This window comes from Halichoerus grypus, chromosome 7 (genome assembly GCF_964656455.1).
Source record: "Halichoerus grypus chromosome 7, mHalGry1.hap1.1, whole genome shotgun sequence".
Taxonomy (NCBI): domain Eukaryota; kingdom Metazoa; phylum Chordata; class Mammalia; order Carnivora; family Phocidae; genus Halichoerus; species Halichoerus grypus.
This window is the reverse complement of record NC_135718.1, coordinates 122,210,071-122,233,842: the sequence shown is the minus strand read 5'-3', so window position 1 is coordinate 122,233,842 and position 23,772 is coordinate 122,210,071. Positions and strand designations below refer to the sequence as shown.

The 23,772-nt window shown below is 52.5% G+C and overlaps 1 protein-coding gene and 1 long non-coding RNA gene across 3 annotated transcripts in view; one reads left to right on the top strand and one right to left on the bottom strand.

The window, feature by feature from the left end:
* PLXNA2 (plexin A2) overlaps window positions 1-23,772 on the bottom strand; it is a 204,589-nt gene that overhangs the window by 127,195 nt on the left and 53,622 nt on the right. The window lies entirely within an intron of this gene.
* On the top strand, window positions 21,279-23,371 carry LOC118537249 (uncharacterized). The gene is made up of 2 exons (XR_004918028.2): window positions 21,279-21,721; window positions 23,012-23,371. It is a non-coding gene; the product is annotated as an uncharacterized LOC118537249 (long non-coding RNA).

The window sequence follows — 23,772 nt, the reverse complement described above, 5'->3', positions numbered from 1 at the left end:
GGCTTCCAGAACAGCAAGAGCATCTCATTCAACCCAATAGGCTGGAGGAAAGGGAAGCTCTCTTTATCCCCATCCTACAGATGAATATACGGAGGCTTGGGGAGGTTGAGAGCAAAGATTTGTTTTTGGTCTCCTGAAGGTGGCCACAAACATTTTGAAACATTCTGAAGGATAGGGCTTATGCTTTGGGGATACAGAAACAAATATAACACAGATCATGCCATAGAAGCAGTGCTGTTTTCCTTATGTCACATAATTAATAGATTAATTATTCTCATAGAGGGCCCTCGGGGTCTCATAATATAGTAAGACTTTCACACATCCTCACCCATTCACTGTGGTTTAAACAAGAAGATCAAGTTCATTTCTGCCTGGCAGAGAAGTATTACAAATCGAATAAGGGGATTACATCAGGCTTTCCTGTCCGGTGAAATGTGCCTCAGTTTCCCTTTTGGTGTCAAGGTTCTGCTAGACAGTGATTTGATTTTGAAGTTTCTAGAGCCTTCCCTCTCAGCCTCCTCCTCACAGGGCTGGCACTCCTCTTCTCTCAGGTCTGCCTTGGGTCGTTTGTTAATGACTGGCAGGCTGGAGGTGATGCTGCCCTGTCAGGGTTGATTAGTTGGGGCTTAAATTTGCATTTTGCTTCAGAAAACCAGTTTGGGATCTGGCTGGCAGAAAGCAGCAGGGCTCCAGCTTCAATAGAGAATGCCCCTGAGGCCAGGCATTTGAATTAACCACAGAAGCCTTTTCTCCCCTTTCCCTCCACTTCCTCAAGCCCCTTCCTCACCTCTCCCCTCACACCAGAAGGCTGGTTAACTGCAGCAAAGGGCTCTCTGAACATGCTTGCAGAAGAAAGGCCTTTTTTTTGCTTCTTCAAAGAAGATGCGAAGCTCCCTCCAGCCTCTCTGGAGAATCGGGGAGGGAACAGGCTGTCTCAAAATGCCATTAAAACATCTCTCACATTAAAAACAGTTGGAATGTGCAGCTTCACGAGAGAGTGGTTCCGGGAAACACCAGTGGTGGTCTTCCACTACCTGAGAGTGGGGACGGACAGGTGTCAAAGGCGCTGCCCCCCTCCCCCAGGACCCTGGCTCTGTCCTGGGACCTGCAAGTATCCTTGGGCAAGACAGTTAGTTAGCCTCTCTGAGTCCCAGGCTCACCCTTTCTTCCTCCCTCGCTCATTTCAGAGAGAAGTGGCCCTGTTCTTCTCAGAGATAACAGTCTCAGTTCTCATCACACACCATCTTCCCAGCCTCCCTCGCCTGCCCTTCCTCTCCCAGTCCTGGTGCTATTTTAAGTTGAGGCTTCCAGCCAAAATCTGTACTTTATTAATTACGCGTCAACTACTCTGTGTAACGTTTAATGCGTTTTCCAGATTGTATCAAATCCACAGTGAAGGGAGGAATCTGAATGCCGCCTGGGTGCCTGGCAGGGTGGGTTCTGGCAGAGGGTGGGGGCCAGGGGCTGGCCAGCCTGTGTCTGCATGACTAGGGCTCCCCTCCCCTCCCCTCCCCACCTGGAGTCTCTGTTAAGACCAAGCCCCTATCCGACTCACAGCCCTCTATTTAAAGAACACGTAGCACCCCAAGAGGAAGGTAGGAAAACCTGCCTCATTAGGAAGAGCCAAAGGGCTCAGGACAACTGAGATCAACTGCAGGGTGGATGGAAGGCAGTGGGGGGCAATTTGAAAGTGTGGCTCAGTGATCTGCCAAGGCAAGGCTGGAGATGATACTGACCATCTGTTGTTCTCTCCAGAGAAGATAGAAATAGCATTTGTAATGAAGCAAGAAAGATGTGAGTAAGACCCAGACATTGTATTCCTGACCGCCAGGTTTCTAGCACTGTTGTTGACCAGCTGGGTGATTTGAGCAACTCCTCCAGCTCCTCTGGGCCTCAGTTTACTGATCTGTAAAACTAGTATTGACTCAAGATGACCTCTGGGATCCTTTCTAGATTGGGTCTTTTGTGTTTCTTTCTGGGAGAAGTTATGAGATTATGGGGAGAAGCAGAGTCTCTTTGGGGGAATATGAAGATGAATTCTGTGTGCTTCTTGACCTCCAGGAATTCACAATCAGGAGAAGACAGATTACAATACCATAGAACATAAAGATAATGGCGAGTGGGCACCATTCCATGTACTTTACCCATAAGAACAACTAAATGCCCATAACAGCTCTATGAGACAGGTTCTACTATTAGCCCTGGATTGCTGATGAGAAAAGGAAGGCCCGGAGAGGTTCAGTTACTTGTCTGAAGTCACACTGCTAGCAAACGGACAGACCTCATTTTGAACCCAGGGAGTCCCAATCCAAAGACTGCGACACTCACCACTATGCACACCGCCTCGGGGAAAGGAATATAAGTAGTTCATATTTACAGCTGGCTCTGCTACATTGCTGTAACCAATGATAACGATTCAGCAGCCTGGACACATCCAAGAAGGCTTCACTGAGGAGGTGGGATCGGAGTCGTCCGCGAAAGGGAGGATGGGGCCTTGGGAATAGCTTGAGCCAAGGCACAGGCAATGGACTGAAGAAGGGGCGCTTAGGTAGAGAAAGAACGTGATCACTACCTCCGGGGACAGGGAACAGAAGCCGGTGCAGGTTCCAGAAGAAAAGCTGATCAAAGCTCAGCTGAGGCTGGTGGGAAGGAGGGCAGGTGGGGCCCCTCTAGAAGACGGACAACTAACCACACGTGGGCCCTGAGGGAGAGGGAGGAGAAAAGTCCATGAGAGCTCTCCTGGAATAACTGGTGAGGGACGTGGGTGGGGGGCTAAACTGTGCACAGCAGGGGTGAAACAGGGGGCTGCTGAAGCATTTAGGATTCAGCTTGCCTTGGGTATCACTTCCCCAGGGAAGCCTTTTCTGGCCCCTCCCCCACCCCCAATAGCTCGGGGGCTCCCTAGTTACAGGGTCTCCGCTGCTGACGGGACTCTTGTACATCGCTTCCAACTGGTCACCACTGTAACAAGCCGTTACTCGAACTGTGACTCGCTGGTGTCCTTTTCCCAACGAGCCCATGCTGTGGGCAGCCTGCACCCCGGTGTCGGACCCGGCACAGGGCTCGTCCAGGCTTAGAAGTCCCTGCTCCAGGAATGGAGCTCTGCCTCTCTGCTGGATGCCCTTCTCCCACGCTGGGACGTCAGCACCATGGCTTCTCATCACCATTTCCCCGGGGTCGGTGCCTCCCTGTGGAGCGCGGGGCGGGGAGGTATTCATGTGTTCACCTGTCCACTCTCGCCACACTGATGGGTTCTGACACTTCAGTGCAGTGTTGCCAGGTGGCAATAATGAACAGTTTAGCATTGAAATTGGCCTTCGCAGGAGGGGGCTGTGTGTGCGTGTGTGAAAGAGAGCATTTGGCTAGGGGACACCTTCAGACCTGCGGTGCTCTAGTTGAGATTTTTTAGGGCTTTCCTTCCTTGGTCAGCCCCTCCTGCCCGTCCACCTCTGCCGCTTCTGTGTTCCCCCAAACTCTCCTGCCTCATCCCTGAGTTCTGGTTCCCTCTGCCCCCAGCTCAGAAAGTAAGAGAGTGCCAGTGGGTCTTTCGTCCCCTCCCCTCAACAAGTTCACCACCAGTTACCTGTTGATGGTGTCTTCCTTTGAGGGCCACTTCCAGACATTTCCCCCCCAAATCCCTATGGGATTTTGAGAAACCAGGGAAGAGGAGAGTATCTGATCCTCACTCTCAGAAGTGAGATAAGCTGGCTCCTCACCAAGCAAGGGCAGGGAGCATCTCTGAAAACTCCCGAGAAGGCGGGGTAGCGAACTCCTTTCTGGGTCCAGCTGGAGCCTCCTTCGCCGGGGCCCCACAGCCAGGCTGCCTCACCCTCCGAGGGTTCGGGTGGGAGGGAGCTCCTCCGGACGTATTTAGCAGGCGCTGCCTGTCGCTAGCGGCACTAATGGATTCTGTTATCTCGCCAGGACCCTTGTCTGCAGATGGGCCAAGCGGAAGAAGGTGGCAGGTTAAAAATACCGTTAGCAGAGAGGCTTAGGTGGGGGCCCTGCCATGAGAATTACAGTGATGAGAAGCCTCTGGGACAGGAAATCAGCAATGGAACCAAAGGTGCTGAACCCTCGGCTTCTCTTTTGCCTCCAACTTGAATTTGCCACCATTTTGAATTTGAGCGCAGAAACGGGGGTGGGGGTTCATTTTACCTGTTATGAGGCCTCGCCAGCCATGACGTGGGTGGGACAACTTGTAGCCGCCTGGCCCTCTCTGCCTAGGGTGGTGGATGCCCAGGCTCTGATTCATTTTATAGTGCACATTCTCCTACCCAAGAAAAGGAACCGAGTCCTGGATGGATGGGAATAATAATACCCTACATTTATAGAATGTTTTTATTGCTTCTGAAGTGTTTCCATATACAGTACCTCACTGCAGCCTTATAACATGCCTGTGAGGTGAGAATTATTATCCTAGTTTGATATACGGGGGGAACAAGGCTCTGAATGTTTATGAGACTTGCCCAAGGTCACGTATTTAGGAAGTGGCAGAGTATGCATTTGAATGAGGGTTTCCTGATCTCCTGTCCAGGGCTCACCTTGCATCCTTTATTCTCTCAACTTTTTTGCTTCCCTTCATTTTCCTAAGAGGGTGAAACCCATGGGGCTGTCCCCAACAGCCTAGCCTTCAATTTCATTTGTCTTTAAAGCCCATAGGCCCAGCTGCCTCTACTGGGTCCAGGCTGGTCTAGCACTGGGCTGGCCTGGGGGCCATTTGTCTTCACTGCCTCAGGACCCAGATGAAAACTTGCAGCTGCGGCATCCCTTCCTGGGCTCAGGGTCACGGCATCCCAGGATTGATAGCAGCCCCAAACTTCCAGGACTTCATCTTCTATGTAGGTCAGGGGATCTGGGTCTCATTTTTTGACCAAAGAGAACAAATGTCCTACAACTTTCATTGGCAAACTGATTCAGTACTTACTATAGTCTTCCTTCCTGTTCAGAAAGCTCCCCCTAAGGTTTAACTTCCTGCTACAGCTGAGGTCTATTTAAACTGAGGGTTACTTCCCACAAGAGGCAGGGCCCATCTCCAATGGCCCAAGGACAGAGGACTCTGGAAAGGGAACCCATCCCACCATCCCAGGTAAGAGCAGATTACATTTCTCATAGTCTGGCAAGAAATCATGGTAGGGTAACAGTTTGGTAAGAAATCAACGAAAAATAGCAAGATTTTGGAAAAGAGAAAAAAAAAGAAATCTCAACTGATTGGGAACTCCCACAGGAACACCAAGGTCACCTGGTTCCATTCCCAGTCCCCCCTTCTCACAGTGAGGTCTCAGCTGTGGGAGGCTGATCTAAGAGCTAAAGTCAAACAGCCACCCATTCGGCGTGGCCGGAACCCTCAACAGGCTCTGCCCACTGATGTGGGAGCAGGGATTCCAAAACACAAAAAAGACACGATCACTGACCACAGGGACTTCCTGAAGAGCTGAGAAGGACAGAATGCATCACTTCACATGCTGTCGAATGCCCGCTGTGCCCAGCATGGTGCTAGGGATGGGGAGTTGGCCATGACAGGGCCTTGGCCCCGGGAGCTTGCACCCTGAGGAAACAATGCAGAAAACTTCGAGCCTTAATGACAAATGCATGTAGACTGATGTGGAAATTGTTCTGGAGAGTTCAAAAGAATGAGAGATAAGGTCCATAGGGCGGGGGGGGGGGGGGGGGGGGGGGGGGTTGGTGAGGAAAGGAAAATCAACAAATGTGCAAAGTAGAACAGTAATGAGATTTGCAAAGAACACAAAACGAGGGCATCATGCATTGACATGATAATTAACCGAAGGCAAGAAGCAGGCCTGGAGCTGCAGGAGGGTGGGGGACACACATGTGGGCAGGAACAGAGGAGGAAGGGTCTCCCTCCTGGCAGTTCTCAGCGGATGGATTCCTCACCTCTGGCTTCAGTCCCTCCCGCCTCACCTGGCACGCTCACCACCTCCGCTCCTTCCTCCCAGGCCCCAAGCCACTCTCATTCCCAGGAGACAGGATTCAGTGCAGCTTAGTACCTGTTTCTGCACCTGGGGCTACAAGCGGGGAGAGGGAGTTCCCGAAATAGAGCGCAGGGCTCGGGGCTACGCAGGGATGTCAGGAAGGTAACTTCCATAGTCTCTCAGGTTGCTGGAGACTGGCGCCCACAGACAAAGGAAATCCACCCCTAACTTCCAAGCTTCACTGACTTGTGTCAGTGTGCCAAGTCATTACCCCCTTCGCCCATGAAATCTTGGGGCAGAGCTCCTTAATGGGGGCTGCCCTGACCACTGAGAATTTCGTAGAGTGTCTGGAAGGAAAGGACTCCGAGGAAGCCAGGCACTACTGGAAGGGAGAGGAGACACCAGGAAACTATCTGGTGTCCTGTCCTCCCACAGCCCTCGTAGCCACGGGAGCGGCTAATGCATTAATTAACTAAGTAGTTTTGAATGGACTCCATTGCACCTCATTGTCTGCAGCCACCATTCCCTGGAGGAGCCATAATATACTCAGCGCGCGCTATATAATTAAATATCAACACATGTGTCCCCTGCCCAGTGCTGGGATGCGTATTTGCTCGCCTTAATGAGAACCGGAGTGGCCTTACTGACGAGAGGCCCAGACAGGCGGGAGGGGTGAGGCGCGTGTCACCTGAAGATGAGGTCCTTAAGAGGTCCCCTTCTCTTCCGGCTTCCACCACCTGCTTCCCACATCCCACCCCTAGAAGGGCATCTCAGGACCCCCGGTGGAACCTTCTCCAGACCACAGGCCAAGGCGCCATCAGCTCCCCGGCTTGTAATGGAGTTGGCCGCGGCAGCCTACACAGGGTGCATAATGACTATGTTTCCGCTTAATACAAATTGTGGTTATTTAGCAGTCCAAATACCAATTCCCTATTGCGCTCCCTGTTGTTGAACCCGCCCCCCCAAAGGTACTCAAGCAGACACAAACACCAGCACCTGCGAGCTGCCCCTGCCTCCTCTTCCCCCACTCAATCCATCCAGAGAATTACTCTCTGGCTTTGGGGGTCCCACGTTATTAGTACTGAGATGGGTGACAAGGTGAACTTGCTCTATGATGCAGCTTGGTGGAACTGAAAGGGCAGGGCTTTAGAGTCAGAGGCCTGGTTCAAATCCCGGTGTTGTTACTTCCTCCTGGCTGTGCAACCTTGGGCAGGTCACCTAAACCTTTGGGCCCTTGGTTTTCTTATATGGAAAGTGGGCACAGTGACACCTACATCTGGATGGGGAGTGGGGGCATCTGTTCAGGGGAGGGGGATGTACCCTAGGGATGGAACAATGCCTTCCACTCAGATTTCAGTTTAGAGCATACTCGCTGGAATTTTAAACAGGTCACTAGAATGCAACAGGTTCTTACCTGTTTTGTTCACTGATGTATCCCTAACCCCTAGAAGAGTGACCACCATATAGTAGATGCTCAGGAAATAGCTGAAGGACATAGTTTCTCTTATTTAATTTTCATACTAATCCCATGCAGTGGAGTGTATTGCCACATTTTGCAGAAGAATAAATAGGCTCAGAGAGGCTGAATGCCTTGCCCAAAGCCAACGGCTGGCCTGAGATTAGCCACTTGGGTGTCTGACTCAAGGGCTCTTTCCAGTGTCTTCAGCGGGCTCTACATGCTTGGGGAGTTTTTCATTTTATGAAAAAGGGAAAACAAAGACAGAAAGAAGATAAAGTGGGTGTGGCTTTTAAGAATGACAGGTCGTGCTCCTGAGAGGCTAATGGGCCCCAACACAGCTCCACAGCTGTGGCCAGATTATATCGTCCCATTAAGTCCCAGTTTTAACCAGGACATGAGGCCACGGAAAGAGGACTTTTCAGCAGGCACGAGACGTGGGACCTCAGTGAGGCAGGAGGCTGGACTCCTCCAGGATCCAGGACTCTAGACTCCACCCGCCATATTCATTTCAAAAGACACTATGCCCCTTGGGCAGTTTTCTATTAGGCAGAGCTGACCATGAGCCATCTTGCACTCTTCGGAGTGAACTCCTGCGAGAGAGTGTTCTGACTGTCCTCACTGGGGCCTGCCGATGCTTCCAGACCGAGTTATTGGACATGGGACAGCCGGGTTGGGGTAAAGGCAGCCCCCTCCCTGTACTGCATGCCCTCAGACACTGCAGAGAGCTGGAGGACAGAAGAGGCTGACCTTTGGGAGTCATAGCAGATGGAGTGACAGGCCACACACTCCAGACCCAGACATGACACATACTAAACAACTGATAAACAAGAGCAGATTAATGGAGTGGCGACAAGACACAGGCCAAGTTCAGATGGGTGACACGTGATCAGCACAGGCGCGGACGAGCAGCTCGGGTGCTGATGGAACTTTGGCTCATCGGGAATATTTCTCTGTCTCCTACAGTGGCCTAGATGCTGCAGAGGCCCGGCCCCCAGCCAGATTGGTGCTCCATCCATGAGTATATCTTGGGTGCATCTGGCCCTATCTGGAAATAAGCCAGGGCCCCTCTCGTAGAGTGGTGCCCCTCTCCTATACACTCTAGAGTGACCCCAGCCTTGTGGGGGCTGGGAGCACCATGGAGTCAGAGAGACTCAGACCTGGTGACACTGGGGTTCACAAGGGCAGAATATGGAGAAGCCCAGGGGAATGGAAGACAGATTCCGGGCAGTGCTTGGGAGATGGGGGTGGAGGAAGAACAGAAAGAGCATGCTCAACAGGTGAGAAAGGGGACCTCAGGCAGCAGAGGAGAACAAAACCCACGATGCCAAGGACAGCCAACTCTAGTCCTGGTGTTGGCACAAATCAAGTGTGGCTTTGAGCAAGTCACTTCTCTTTTATGTTCTTGACTTTATTTACCCCCCGCCCCCTCCAAAAAAAAACAAAGGGCTTAGGTTGGATAAACTCTAAAAACCTTTACTATTTAAAAAATTTTAAAATTCCAGACTTATCAGTTCCTCCCTAAATGTCTGGACTTTTCTGGTCCCTGCCAAGCTCAGAAACAGGATCTCCAAGGACTTTTCCAGCTAGGTGTGGGGTGCCCCATGTATCCCTCATTAGATATTCCCCACCTCTTCTCACTCCCCAGCTCCCCTTCATTTCCCCATATGCAGATGGCTTTGTTTTCCAAACCTGATGGATGCTGACAGGTATATTGTCTCAGCATCACCAGACTGCCAGAGGCTGCCTAAGTCAAATGATTTTCTTTCCCCTAATAACTTGGAGGCTTTTTTCCTCTTAAAAGGCAAAAAAAAAAAAAGAGGTCTTTTTTTAAATGGCTCTTTTTTACCTTAAAGAGACAGAGTGTCATTTATCTTCCTCTTTAGCCCAAAGTCAAATGAAAGGAACGTTAAACAAAGACCAGCCTGCCTTGGAGCAGTCATTTGTGACTGGAGGCTGGGGAGAATGGGATGGGCCTTGGGGACCATCTCCAGAGACTGGTGATTGACAGGCTGAGGGGAAGCGGGTGGGGAGGGGGCGGCTGGGATCTGAACTACAGCCAGGAGGAGAGACCCAGCCACCCACAGAGGCAGGGGAACTGGGGGCCCTGTGGGGTGGGATGCCTGCCAGATGGGGAGTAAGGGGCTGGCTAGCAGGCCAGAGTAATCTGTGGGGTTCTCATAAAGGGGCTAGTTCAGCCAAGCACAAGAAGATGGGATGAGTCTGGGGGCAAAATCAAATAGCCTTCCCGATGGGATTCTGTGACCCCAAAATCATTCTGGCCTTCGGAACAGACCTAAATGCCTTCTACCCTCTAATCTGTATTGTTTTTAATGATCAATTAACCATGATTGGGAGATCCACTAACCAACAAGTGCTTTAAGCTCCTCCTTGTAATAAATATCCTCACAGTAAGAAGATAAATAAAATGCAGTTCTTTTTCTCGAGAATCCCAGGATCTAATAAAGAGAGCAAGACAGGGAGAGAAAAATAACGGGGAGCAATGCCAGTGAGCAAATGCTTGATGATGGTAGTGGTGCTGGGAATTCGGGGATCAGGTGGGACTGAGGAGGGAAGACTTCCTGGAGGGGGTGTCACTCTCAGTGGTCCCATAATGGGTGGTACCATCTCATCAAGGATTGCAATCTGACTGCAAGATGGGACAAGGGGACACAGATTAAAGGTAAGTGGGTACGTCTGCTTAGCACCTGACAAACTTGGAAAGAGGCAAACTGTCCATATCAAAGAATGATAGTGTTGCCACTACTTGAGCCTAAAGCACTACTAAGATTTAAGGATTTGGGGAGTAGAATGGGGTACTTTCAGACTTAATGGTAATCATACTCATAATCATAGCTAACTTCTACTGAAGGCTTACTTTGGCCACATACTATTCTAAATGTTTTCTATGCACCATCTCATTTAATCTTCAAAACACAATTAGGAAGGTTATTCCCCACTTTAGAGGTGAAGAAACTGAGGCATCGCGAGTTTAAGAAACTTGCTTAAATTACTTAATCTACTCTGTAAACATTAGTTTCTTTAACTATTCAGTGACAATAATAATAGCTCCTTCCTGATAGGATGGTGTTGTGAGGATTAAATAAGAAACCGAATGGGAAGCACTTAGCACAGTGCCTGGCACGTAGTAGGTGCTCAATAAATATTAGCCTGAGCATCATGAAAAGTGGCTCTGGGAAAGAGATGCACATTAGGCTTGCACACCTATGTGAAAGCCTCTGTTTTGGGGCCTCTGTTAACTCATAGAGTAACATTTCTGCGCTGGGGGGAAGTATAATTGGAAAGGTGGGTGGGATCCCATCAGGAAGGCCTGGAATGCCTGCATTTGGCCTTGGGAAAGGGTACGCGTTGTTCTCTCTATTCCTAGCTCTCTACTTTGCCACTGCCTTAAAAACAACTCCTGAGTACCTGCAACTTCCTACTGCCCCCTCTGCTTCCATTGTGGAAGCCTCTGCCCGCTCCAGATGCCCTCAGCACTGCCTGCATGTGCAGGTGACACGCAGGGCTCCCCAGGGTCTGATCTCAGCAAGGGCAGGTGGAGCAGAGCCCATGCCCTGACACTTACCTCACTGCTGGAGAGCAAGGCCTCTGAGCTTTGGGGTGGTAACTGGGCCAAAGAAGCTGTCTTCTCTTTCTAAAAGATTCTGGAGGCAGAGAAAGCTGACCTCCTAGTGTCCCCAGAAAGTACAGAGTCCATTGCTTATCTGCACCGAAGGGAGGGCTGGCTGGGCTCGGGCCTTACCTGGCAGGCACCTTAGGAGCCTGAACAAAGCTGCTCTCTGTGTTCAGGGGACACCTTCTCAAGCAGCAGAGAAGATGGGGTAACTGAGTTGCCCTGGGGCCGACTGGCTACAGAGGATGAGTCCTCCGGCCCCTCCTAAGGAATGTGGCTGATCAGCCTGATGCCATGGAAAGAAGCCCAGGCTTAGGAGGGAGGAGATTAAGAGCTGGGTGACCCTGAGTCAGTCCCTGCTCTCTTGTGGCTGGAGCTGCCCCCGTGGCACATGGGAGTGGAGGGTAGTGGAAGGCAGTGGTTGACAGTGAAGCCCGGAGCCCTTCTCCCTAAGCTGGACTCCCAGCTGTGGCCTTAACGAGCTGCATGACTTAACCTCCAGGAGCCAAATTTCCTCATTTGTAAAATGGGCTGGTGCAGGATTATGAATTAATACATGCTCAAAACTTAGAGGCTGAGGTGGCACCGGGAATGTTAGATGTGCTTCCCAGGACTGCTGCCCCCACGACCACCAACAAGCGTGTCGGGTCAGCAAGCCCTTCCAAAGGTTCCACCAAGTCTATGCTTCGATTTCCCTGACTCTGAGCACCGTTTAGATTCCAACTTAACTAGCTTTTCCCGAGCGCTTTACATGTGAATGTATTATCATATTTAATCCTCCAACGAGTCCTGTGGGTCTGACGCCATGATGCTCATTAGGAAATGAGACCATCACAGCTCAGAGAGGGCAAGGGAAGTTCTCAAGGTCACACAGCTAGCACACGGCAGAGCCAGGATCCACACACGGCCCCACCCGGTCCTCTTCCCACTCTAACCCGTCTGCAGTGGGGAGAAAGGACCAGTCCTTTGGTACGAAGCTGCTACGTCTGGCCAAGATTTCAGGGCCAAGGCTCTGGCTCCTGGCCGATCCAATTCTGGACCCAGTGTGTATTCTGAGCCCGTCTCAAGGGTGGGCAGGGGATTTGCCAATGAAAATGTTACCAGCTGAACCAGCATTAGCCAGCCATAGCGGGGCTAAGACGGGAGGGGAAGTAAAATTAACCCTCTCATTATAGGCCTGACCTGCGGAGGGATGGACAGCTCTGAGCCAGCAAGAACGCTCAGCCACATCTGCTCCTATAGTCTGCTGGACTTTTGTCTCCATCCCGCCCGAGAATGCTACATGGGCCCCGGGGCAGCAAGATGTGATGTGTGTAAGAACACATACGTACAGGCACATACTCATACTGGGGACAGAATTAAGGGCCTGAGGATGCAGATCCTTGGAAAGAAGAAGAGCGAGTGGAATATGTGGGTCTTCTTTCTTATGCTGAGCTCCCTCCAAGGAGGGTACTGGGGTCAGAGGCCTGAGTCTGGAGTCGTGATGAGATTGGTCTCTGCAAATCTGTCTGGGGTTTGCCTGGTAATGGAGGGGCCCTGCTTACAGACCGGTCTTGGCCCGTGTCAGTGAGAGGGGCTTCCAAACACAGGAGGGAGGGCACTGGGGACTTGATAAGGCCTCGTGGCTTATGGTTATGTGGGGGGCTGTGGGAGGGGGAGAGAAGGGACAACTCTTCGGAGAGCCTGTGTTCTTATTCTATTCTTGCAGGGCACCTGGGGGAGGCAGGGAGGAGTCCAGAAGGCAGAATCAGAAGGAGACGCAGCGGGTGGGGGTGGGAGGACGTCAGGGCTGCTGAGGGAGGGAAGAAGGCACTGTCAGAATCTCTGGATGGTCATCAGCCAGATGTGGAGACCATATGGAGAAGGGCTGGAAGTGAGCGTGGGGGAGAAGAGGACAAAATAAAAGGAGGAGGGCTGGGAAGGGCATCGGAGGCAAGCAGAGAAAAAGCTCACCTCTACTGGCCCAGAGATGCCATGGGAGTGAGAAGTGGGAGGTGCTCGCACCCCTCTTGTGAAGCTGGTTAGCACACCAGGACCACGGGGCTTGCCAGGCCCTCGGCAGGACGCTCTGCCCTCTTGCTCTGCTTGAAGCTCCCCCCAGGGCTCGACATGACCCCACACTACAACCCCTGCTCTGCACCAGCCCTCCTGCTTCCTCTCCTCCTTAATACCCTCAGGTTCCCTGCGGCAAAGGGACCATATTCCCCAGACTGCAGGGGTGGGCGCAGGAGAAATGAGTCTGTATTTCCTGGTCTCCTTCAATGTCCCTGGGTTGCAAGGAAAATTGGATCTGGCCCCAGCTGATCTGACATCTTCCCGGGACCAGGAACTCTCTGGCTGGGCCCAGCCCATTGCTGTTTTTGGGGGAGCTGGGTCAGCCTAGAGCCAGCTGCGTCTGGAACCTTGCACTCTGGCAACTCCATGGGAGCTCCCAGACCCTGTAGGAAACAGAACTCAGTAGCCCGCTGACCAGCCCTCCAGCAGAGAGCAGACTGGCTGATCTGGCAGAAATCTTTGGGAGGAGGTGTATGAGGAGTGATGTGAACATGTGGAGACCCTTTTACCTGAAGAGGATTCGGAAGCTAGACTGAGGGAGAATGCAAAAGAAGGCTAAGGGGTGAGCACAGGTCCGGGGTGGGGGACAGGGATATACCAGGTCACGAACAGTGGGGGTCTTCCACCCAGGTCCACTCATCCCAGCTCAGCACCTGGCAGGAAAACGTGGATGCAAGTATGGAATATAGCCAGTTGCTGGGCCAGTGGAGCCCTTCTTTCTGGGAGGAGGTCCTTCCTTCTTTGCCCCTTCATCCCCCCAGGGCTGGCATGTCTGCCACCCCAAGTCCTCTGAATGGGAGGCACAAGGGCTCCTGCATGCGAGTAGGAAAGGATGGAGGCTACACGGCCTGCCAGAGGACTAAGAGGGAAAATGACCTCGGAAAGGTCCTATTGGGGTGGACAAGGCCTAACTTTGTACCCCTTCAAATTCTAGGCCACCTGGCGAGCTTTATATTCTGTTTGGTTCTGTCCTCTGCTGGGAGGTCTGGGGCCAGCTGCCTCCACACCAGTAGTTACTGCTCTCCTGGGGAAAGGGCTGGAAATCTGGAAAGGTGAGCTACAGCCCCAGTGGGGGATGGGAGCTACAACCTGAGGCCCCAGGGGCAAGGGTCAGGCTTGAGAAAGGATATAAGAAAGGCAGTCTTCCTAAGAGAGTGCCTAAGAAAACCTGACCAAGACGGAAGACCCTACAGTTCAAAAGATAGTTAAAAGATACCTAGGGACTCATCAGGATGGTTCTAGGGTTGGCCATGGGTCGGCCTCCCATTGAGTGGTATCTTGGGGTTTTGTCTGAAGTGAATGGATGGATGGCTCAATTCTGTTTCTGTCTGAAGCCACCAGCCTGATGGACCCTCCTTCCACCTCATATTGTCTGGTGCTTTACAGTTTGCAAAATGCTTTCAAAGCCAGGTGGATCTAATGCACAAAAAAAAATCTGTTGAATAATGGGTGAAGACTTCCTGGCATTTCACAGCTGAGGAAAGGAAGGTCGAAGGATGTCGCTTTTGCCATTAGTTCCTACCAGCATTTCTAGTCAGATGATAAGAATCAGGTTAGATGGGCCCAGCAAAGCCTTTTAAATGCAGTGGAGGTGAGCACTGCAGAGGAGGTCCAAACGGCCTCTAATGAACTCTGGGCCCGAGCCATTTCCATGGGTGTGGGCCGGGCTGCAACCACTATCCATCTTGTATTTCCCGTGTATCCAAGCATACCCTTACTTGCCAGAGAAGAAGCCTTGGTCAACCCAAGCATGGGCTTTGAGGCTATACAACAACAGGCCTTGGGGGTATGGAGAATAAGACTCACATATCTTGAGGTCATAGAGAATAAGACCCAGAGACAATGAGCGAGAAGGTCAGGATGAGGTTGATAGCAGTTGTAAAAGTCTTGAGAACAATGGGAGATATAACTGGAGAAAGCCCCAAAGTGAGAACTAGACAGTCAAGGGGTACTGTCCCGATAGCCAGAAAGTACCAAGGAAAAGAGTGATTTTATTCAGGGGAAGTAAGTGACTGAAACAGCAGGGGAAGGTCAACTATTGGTGTGTCTGGCACGCAGCCCATGCTGATCAAAGGCTCAACCCTGGAGCTGGAGTTCTCTCTCACAATTACACATCCGATTATGTCCCTGACTTGCTCCAAGACCTTAAATAGCTCTCCCTTGGTGACCAAAGTCCAACGGTTGAGCATGCCATTCCAGATCGCTTACCACTGGCCCTTGCGAGCCTCCACAGTGGCTGGCCCTCTCTGCCTCCTCCCCTCCTCCTGGAGCCCCGAACTGCTCACAGGCCCTGTGCTTGCTGCGCTCGTGCATGTGGGTCTGCACAGACGCTTCCGGCTGTTGCTAGGGAGCAGCCTTCAGCCTTTTCTTCACCTGAGAACTCGTTCTTATATTTCTAAGTTGAGCTCGAATGCCTACTCTTCTCTGATGCCTTTTCCAACGTTTCCGGGCCAAGTCACTCGTTCTTTCTGCTTCAGGCCCTGGCCCGTGGACATATTTGGGTCTTGGTGCTCTCCTATGGCATATTCCGTTTATTAATACACAGCAAAATGCGACCGAGCTGCACCTTTGTATTCTTCCCACCTCACCCAGCCAGAGTCCCAACTTATCGCTAGTTAGGCATGGTGCTTGATGTATAAATGACTTGCAGCTAGTCAAGGACTGGTTCGGAGTCTGGATTCTAGACCATCCTGCCCGGTTGGAATCCCTGCTCCGCCTCTGCTTAACGCGTAGCTTTGGCTTCTCTGTGCCTTAGTTGCTTCTTTTGTAAGATGGGGATAATAATCACAGATACCGCATGGTGTCATTATGAGGATTAAAAGAGTTAATATATGCAAAGCTCCAGGACACTGGCATTTAGTAAGCACTACGTAAGTGTTTACTATAATAATTATTATCTTTTGAATGAATGAAGAAACAACATGGAATTAGCAAGCTGGTCACATTTTTCCTTAGTGAACTCAGAAGAACTCAGAAAGGGTATCATTTGATGGAGGGGTGAAAGGAAGGTGTTCTGATGGAGTGAAACAGGGACTGACAGCCAGCAAGAAGCCGCATCAGTGGGCCGGAGAACTAGACCAATTGTTCTCCAAGTGTGTTCTCCAGACCAGCTGCATCAGCCCCACCTGGAACTTACTAGAAAAGCACATTCTCAGGCCCTGCCCCAGCGAGTGTATTTTAACAAAGCTCTAGTGATTCAGATACACCCTCAAGTTTGAGGCCCACCGGGCCAGACCTCGTCCATCTCTTATTATCTGGGTGTAGTGTGTGCCCTGAGTTTTCGAACCTGCTATTTGAAAGAACTTTGGGGCTTTAGCCAGAACAGAACAAGCATACGGGAGAAGACACTTGTGCTGGTAGTGGACTGTGTACACGAATCTAGCATGGGCTCTGCCAATGTAGGAGGAGCTCAAGTTAAGTGTCACTTCATATCCTCTCTCCTCCTTTTCCTACAGAGAAGTGGTAGCAGAGGGATGAAAGAGAAAATCTCTGCTCCCAGGGCACTGCTTCTGGAGAATCCCTGAGCTCTTTGTTGTGGAGGGGAGGGCAAAAGCTACAACACGGAATTGTGGGAGCCTTGCTTTGAGGATCAGTGCACACACTGTGCGCCCTGGGCACGTGTTCCTTCATGGGCATGGGGACAGTGTGCACAGGGACACTGTTACTCTCTGCGGAACCTGAAGCTCAGCTAGAGGAACAGGTGGGAAAGAGTGAGGGAGGAGAGTTTGGCTGGGGCCCAGCATTCCTGACAAAGGTTTACTCAGTGAGTCAGGCTGGCCTCAGCCTCCCCCTGAGGAAGGCCTAAAATACCAAATGAAGGAATAAATCTTCAGGGGGTGGGGATGGGGGTGTTGCCTGCCTCTGCCTTCTCTCCAAGGGGTCCTTATGCTCGAGAGCTAGCAGCACTCCCTTACCTCACACTGCACCTGCGCCCTCCGCCCCCTGGCTGGGAACGCAATTGGGAAGGTACTGAATGAGGCACAATGCAAACACTTGTGTCGTGAGGATGGGAGGAGATGGGGAGTTCAGGTGGCTCACCCCTTCAATATACCCAATTTAGGATGATTTAGGGCAGTGGTTTGCAAGGTGTGGTCCCCAGAATGAGAGCATCAGCATCTGGGAACTTGCAGAATCAGCATCCGAGGGAAGCACATTTTCAGGCTGGTCCCTTATCCATTCAGTCTGAAACTCCAGGGGCAGGGCCCAGCAGTCTGTACTATACCAAGGTCTCCAGGGGATGTGGATACAGGCCAAGTTTGAGAACCACTGGTTTAGGGCAAGGGTTGAAGTCCTTTTCTTGTTTCTAAGAAGGACATGTACCACCCCATAACAGAGGGGCCTTCCCCCCGGCATCTAACCCTGCCACACAGTGCCTGCCCCTCCCCCGAGGGTGAAGGTGTGCTGGGCAGGGGCCAGAGAGAGTCGGTGGTGACAGCATAGGAGGTGAGGCCCTGTGGGTGGTAAGGGGGGAAGGAGAGAGGCGGGGAGACTGCCAGGACTCATTTTCTCTTAACATGAATGCCCAGAGGGGGCCTAAGCCTCCCTGCCATTGAAACTGGTAAATTGCAGGATGATGATGGTGATATTACCAATAATGATGATAATAGCACCAATAACGTGAGGTCAGACAGGCACTTTCCCGTCTTCGGTCAAGGGGTAAGGTTGCGGCTTTGGTGCATTTGCTTCTGCCTTAGAGGAAAACCTGGATCCCAGCCAGCTCCGCTTCCCTGCGGGGAGGGCGGGAGGAGGGGAGGTGTGTGTGCAGCCAGGGGCTCTGAGTCCTGGGCCCTCCCTCCCTGCTGCCGGACCCTCCCTGTCATCAGCCAGCTCCCCACTCCTGGAAGGGGAGTCTGCCCTGAGTCTGGACAGGTGAAGGGTTGGGGAGGCAGCCAAGAGCCATCTTCCACCCCCAAAAAGACCATCCGGTGGGTATTCAGTTTGCAGACAAGATGCCAGCCCAGGAGGTCAGGAGACGGCCAGAGGTAGGCAGGCAGCCGGGGAGAGGCTCAACCTGGAGAAGGTGAGGGCGCTGGGCCCTGCCGGCCTTCACGCCTCCCAGGGCAAGCCACGAAGAGAAACCAGAGATAGAAACCCCAAGAGTTGGGGTAGGAGGCCTCAGCAAAGCCAAAAATACTTTTGAGCTGGAGTCTCCCCTAGAGATGATCTCCTCCCTCCCTTGCGCAGAGAAACCAGGCAGAGTGGAGATCCAGAATCTCAAGGAGAGGAAAGGTCATCTGGCAGCATTCTCTTCCGCATTATAGCCCCTGCCACCTGCGCAACCCATCTCTCCTATTCTTCAAGATTTCCCAGGATGAAATATTTCCCCCAATGCTATAGGGTTTCCAGGAGGATCAAAGGGAACAACCAAGTACCCAAGCCCTCCACCTCTTCCCTCTTGCCGCCTGCCACCCCGCCCCCACGCTGGGCTTCAAACAGAGGAGGAAATCAGCACAAGGCCCCTGTCATCGCAAGCAGTGACTTGTGAACATGTGCTTGGGTTGTTTCTCCTTCACTACAAGAGGTTTGGGGCAGCTCACTGGGGGCTGTTTTTTTTTTTTTTTTAAAGAACTGTGTGTATGTTAAAGTCATTAAGGTTTGAAAAGGGGATGGCGGGTAGGGGAGTAAAGGCCGTTATATGGGAAGAGAAGAAAAATGACCTGTCTTCAGGCTGTCAACAGAGGAAACGCCTCTGCGCCAGGGAGTGGGAGAGGGGTTGGGGTCGGGGGCTTGAGCAGGCACCTCTGCGCCCAGATGGCTGGGAGCAGGGTGAGGGGAAAGGGTTCGTCGCTCAGTCCATGCCTTGGCCATGGCTGCCTGGGCCTGGGTTGTCACTGTGCCTGTGTTAGAGACAGAGAAGAGCTGGGAGACAAAACAGAAAAAAAACAGCTAACACTGACCGTGCGCTTTCTACTCATCAGGCACTGTATATGCACTCTGCACCTATTTTCCAATGAATCCCCATTTTGCAGATGAGGAGACTGAGTCCCAGTGGCGAAGTACCTTGCCCAAAGTTACACAGTTAGCAAGTGGCAGACCGAGCCTGGGAACAGGCCACATGACACCATGGCTCACATCTTTGGAGACTTCACTCCAGTTAAGACCAGCTCATTGTATGGAGTTGCTGCCCCTCAGGAATATTTGTGGCCACTGCCCCCCACCCCAAAGCAGCCACGGGGTGCTGGGGCAGAAGACACCTCAGCTGGGGGGTGGGCAGGAGAGCAGAGGCAGCAGGGGAAAGAATCCCTACTGCTCCGGCCCTGGTCAGGTGAAGCATTTGGTGTCTCCCTTCTGCCCAGGTTTGAGAAGGAATGATGGGGGCTGCTGGCTCCTCTGGAACCCCAAACTCCCAGCCTTCTATGCCCATCCCCAACCCCAGCGCTCACTCAGCAGGAAAACTCCAGCCTCCAGGCCTGAGTGTGTGACCAGTTCTTTCCTTTCAGACCTTAATGTACCCACGCAGGGGGCGGATTTGCACCTGTGGTTCTCGGCAGCAACATGGCGCTGTGGACGGCCATGAGGTGCGTCCCAGAAGCTCTGTGCTGCCTGGGGCTCTGAGGAGCCTTTCTCCTCCAGAGAAGCCCCTTCAAGGAGAGCCCGTAGCCTCCCCAGACACTTTGGTCACCTCCCCAGGCTGAGAAGAAGGGTTGTGGGGGGTAGGGGGAAGCACAGGGTCAGGCGGTGACTGGTGACTGTTTTCACATCCTCCCAGGTAGGCGGACCCCGAGGGTGAGTCCCTGCTCCCCAGAGCACATGCTCCACATCACAGCTCAAGCGACAGCCATTGCTTTCCTTGTTGGGGAAGTTCTGGAAGGATGAAAGTCTGATCCCCCTGGCTGCTCCACAGGCCTCCTCTGCCAAAACATACTGTGAAATGACCCCCGACCTCCACCTCATACTTTCTCTGCCCCACCTCCCGTCAGCCCTGTTTGCTCCTCTCCTCCCCGGAGAGGGTTAGACAGCTCGGTAATTTAGGGATCACCAGCAAGAGAGGTGCAGAGGTCAGAAGTCAGCGAGGGGCTGGGAGGGGAATGTCACCCCCGCTCTCCGGCGAGCCCACCTCTTGCCACCATCTGCTGACCAGGCCCCTGCGGGGCTGGGAAGGTAGGGATCAGGGCTGGGGCTAGGGCTGGGAAGCGCTGGTGTACAGATCCCAGGGGAACATGTGTTTTTCAATCCTGCCCCGAAAAATAACTCGAGATGCAAATGTACGCCTCCAAATTTCTTATTTGGAAACTTTGCTAGGAAAGGAAAGCCTACATTCCCCTGAGAAGCCGGCTGGTGTTGGAAGTTCTTTCTACAATCTCACTTCAGCTCCTCCCTGCTCCAGCTGCTACACGAACAAAAGCTAAGCTACCCAGTCTTGGTCCTTTCTTTCCACGGCCTGTTCAGTCTAGCTCGGCACTTAGCTTGGCTCCAAACGTGGTGAGCGGCTCAACCCCTCCAGGGGAGACAAGAAGCCAGCTCAGGTCTCTTCCTTGAGAAATCAGGACCACCAAAAATCCACGAGATCAAGACCTGAACTGAAATCAAGAGTCAGATGCTTAACTGACTGCAGTTCCAGAGCCCTACTAAAAGTGCTTTGCTCGGCCCACACAAATGGAGTTTTTTGGAAGTTCCGTTTACAGAAGGTTAGCTCTAGAAGGGCCTTGCAGTGGCATCTTCTGCTGGTTGGTGGTGGAAACAAGAGCCCTTCTGCTGTCCCCTGCAGTTATGAGAAGGGAAAGGGGCTTGAAGACCGGTCTTAGACTGAGCAGAGCTGCGGAGGGCGTTTGCGTCCAGCATGGCTGGGTTCTCGCCCACCCCCCCCCCCGGGGAGGGGCAGCTCAGCCGGGCTCTGGGAAGAATCTGCTGCTGGGCGGCCTAATGAATTAATAGAACTTCACAGGGCGGTCACCTCCCTGGCTGGGGGAGCCAGCTGAGGCCAATGGGCTGGGATCAGAAGAAGGGACACTTGCTCCCGCCAGGCTTTCTCCACATGTGGAATCCAGCCGGGGCTGCCGACCTTCTGGCCCAGAAAGAGAGCCTCTCCTCTCTTCCTCCCATGGACCTGGAGGAATTGGGAAGGCTGAAGCCAGGGTGGAAGGGGGCGGGATTTATTCAGTCGGGTACAGGGAGTGAAAGCTCCTCTGGGGCTCCACTCCCCTCCAGGGGTGAGGTCAGAAGAATAAAGGTCACAGATGGACCTGCCATTGGACGAGAGAGGCACATGTGTTCCTGTGTGCCTGGGAAGGAAAGGGGGTGGGGGCGCCAGAGTCTGATGACTCAGACAGGGGAGAAGTCACCGATGGTTTAGAAAGCAGACAAGGTTCATCCTGAACCCGGAGCAGGGGGCAGTTGGGCCCTCTGAAATCACTTTCTTGAATGTCACTAACATTTCATTTCACCCTCCCTTTGCCTTCCTGTCTCCTTCTTCCTCTCCCCGCCCCCCACTTCCGCAGCAGGGGATAAAGAGCAGAGGAAGCTGGAGGAGAGGTCTGCAGGGCCTCTTTGACTCTGCTGACCATCAGCGGCCATGAGATGCTGCCCACAGGAGAGAAATGGAGTGGCGGAGACCGAGGGGGGGCAGCTGGCTGCAGCTGCAGCATCACCCCGCACTGTGTGCCCCCCCACCCCGTCCTGCTGCCTCCGGGTCCCAGGCTGCAGGTGAGGAGCCGGGCCAGGTGGCGGGGGCGGCGGTGGGAGGAGGGAGGGGAGGTGTCAGAATGTCACAACTCTTCTGTTCATTTTGCCAACCTGTATGCTTTCTTTAGACCTTGGGTCTCTTTGCTAGTAGGAAGCTCGTCAATTTGCCTGGGGAGGAGGGGGCGGCTGCCTGAGGCGGGGGAGGGATTCAGGTGGCAGCTACAGCCAAACGGGTTTTGCAATGATCCCCTGCCTCCCATCCCCACCTCCTGCTTCAGAAACAAGCAAGGTATACCAAGGGCAATCCTACATAAGGTGGGTGTAGTGTCATTAGCCTGACTTACTCATCACACCCCGGGCCTCCACTGGAGCGGGCGTGGGCAGGGAGGGAGACGGGGGACATGGACTGGGGATGAGGCAAGCGGTTACGCTTCAGTCAATTTTGAAAGTTGTTGACATGATAGAGATGGAATGAGAGATGCAGAGCCAGATACTGGGCACGCCCAGCTAAGCCTGCCACCCAACTCACTCAGGGGCCCAGCTGCTTTCCCCACGTCAAGAGGTCCCCTGGTGGGGAGAAGTCAGGAAGAGCACATGCGCATATACATACACACTACACACAGTCTCCCGCACGTGCGTGTGCACACATACTTCACACGCACACATGCAACATACACACACACACACACACACAGGTGCATGCACACACACACCACACACACACATAAATGCACAAACACACACATACACACACACCACGTAGTTCCTGGGAGATTCTGGAAAGGATCTTTGGCCCATTCTCAGTAAGCCTCAGCTGTTCCTCCAGGATCTGGCTGGGGGGGGGAGGGGGGATGGGGAGGCCCAGCAGATGGTCCCAGCTAAGCAGGCAAGTCTCCCAGTGCCTCTAAAATCAGGGTCTGGGCCCCTCCAAGGCCAACAGTCCAATTAAGCTTTGTTCCCACAGGTGGAAAGCAAATGAATTCAGAGCCATTCCTTCCCTTCTTTCGGGCATCAAGCCCTTGGGCCTCACCCCCTCCCCCTCGGCATCCTTGCAATTTCCCATATGGACTCCTTGCCTCCCACACTCTGCTCTGAAGATTAGGTTACTCAGGGATCACAGACCCCCAGAAAGATTTCCTTCCAAGATGTCCTCTAGACCGCAGGGACCTGCCTGAATAGTTCAAAGGAAAACTCGGGGCTCAGAGGCTTGGCCTCCACTAGGGAGCTTCTCTTGGTCCTGGACGGGGCCCCTGGGGATGAAAGCCAAATCTCCCTGAACCTTCTGTGATGTTCTCTTTTCCTTCTCCCAAGGGCCTGGAAGAGCTGCAGGGAGATCCTGGTGCTGTACTCTCCTTCTAGAGCCGTCTCCTCCTCCCTGCAGAGCTAATGGGCATGACTGGCATGAATATATCCATACATCTTGCTATAAATATACACATCTTTAGCTATATATATCTTTTCTTCTAAAGACTTGGCAAGAATTCCCTAGAAGCCTTTTCCATGACACAATAGAAAACCAGCAGAGTCATCGGTTTGATGGTTCCCACAAACACAGCTTCGGGTTGACCTTCGCAAAGCTCCTTTGAACTCGGCTTCCCATAACTGAACCCCTTCAGCCCTCACTGGCCTCCCATACCCTGGCAACCACAAAATAAAGCTCAGTTTCCTGAAGCTGCCACTTCATTCCTTGTTGGCCTCTGTCTGAAAGCAAAAAAAAAAAAAAATCCATTGCTTTTGACTTAGCTTAAAAAAAATATTAGGCTTAGTATCTGAGCTCTAGCTGGCAGCAGGAGGAATTAGCTGGGCAGCAGGATCCCATGGCACTGAGGGACAGTGTGGGTAAGGATGAGGTGCTGGCAGTTTCCAAGCAGGCTAGCCCTCTGCGGGCAGCATGATGGGGCCCGCTGAGTAGGAATCCATCAAGGCTTAGCAACCACTGGGGCGATGAGCAAAGATGTGGCGGGTCTCCCTATGACAGCTTCTAGAATAAACAGGAGAGACTCCAGGGTATAAGAACAGGGCTGGAAAAGCCACTCACGTAATGACTTTCTACGGGATTTGTCATTAGGCAC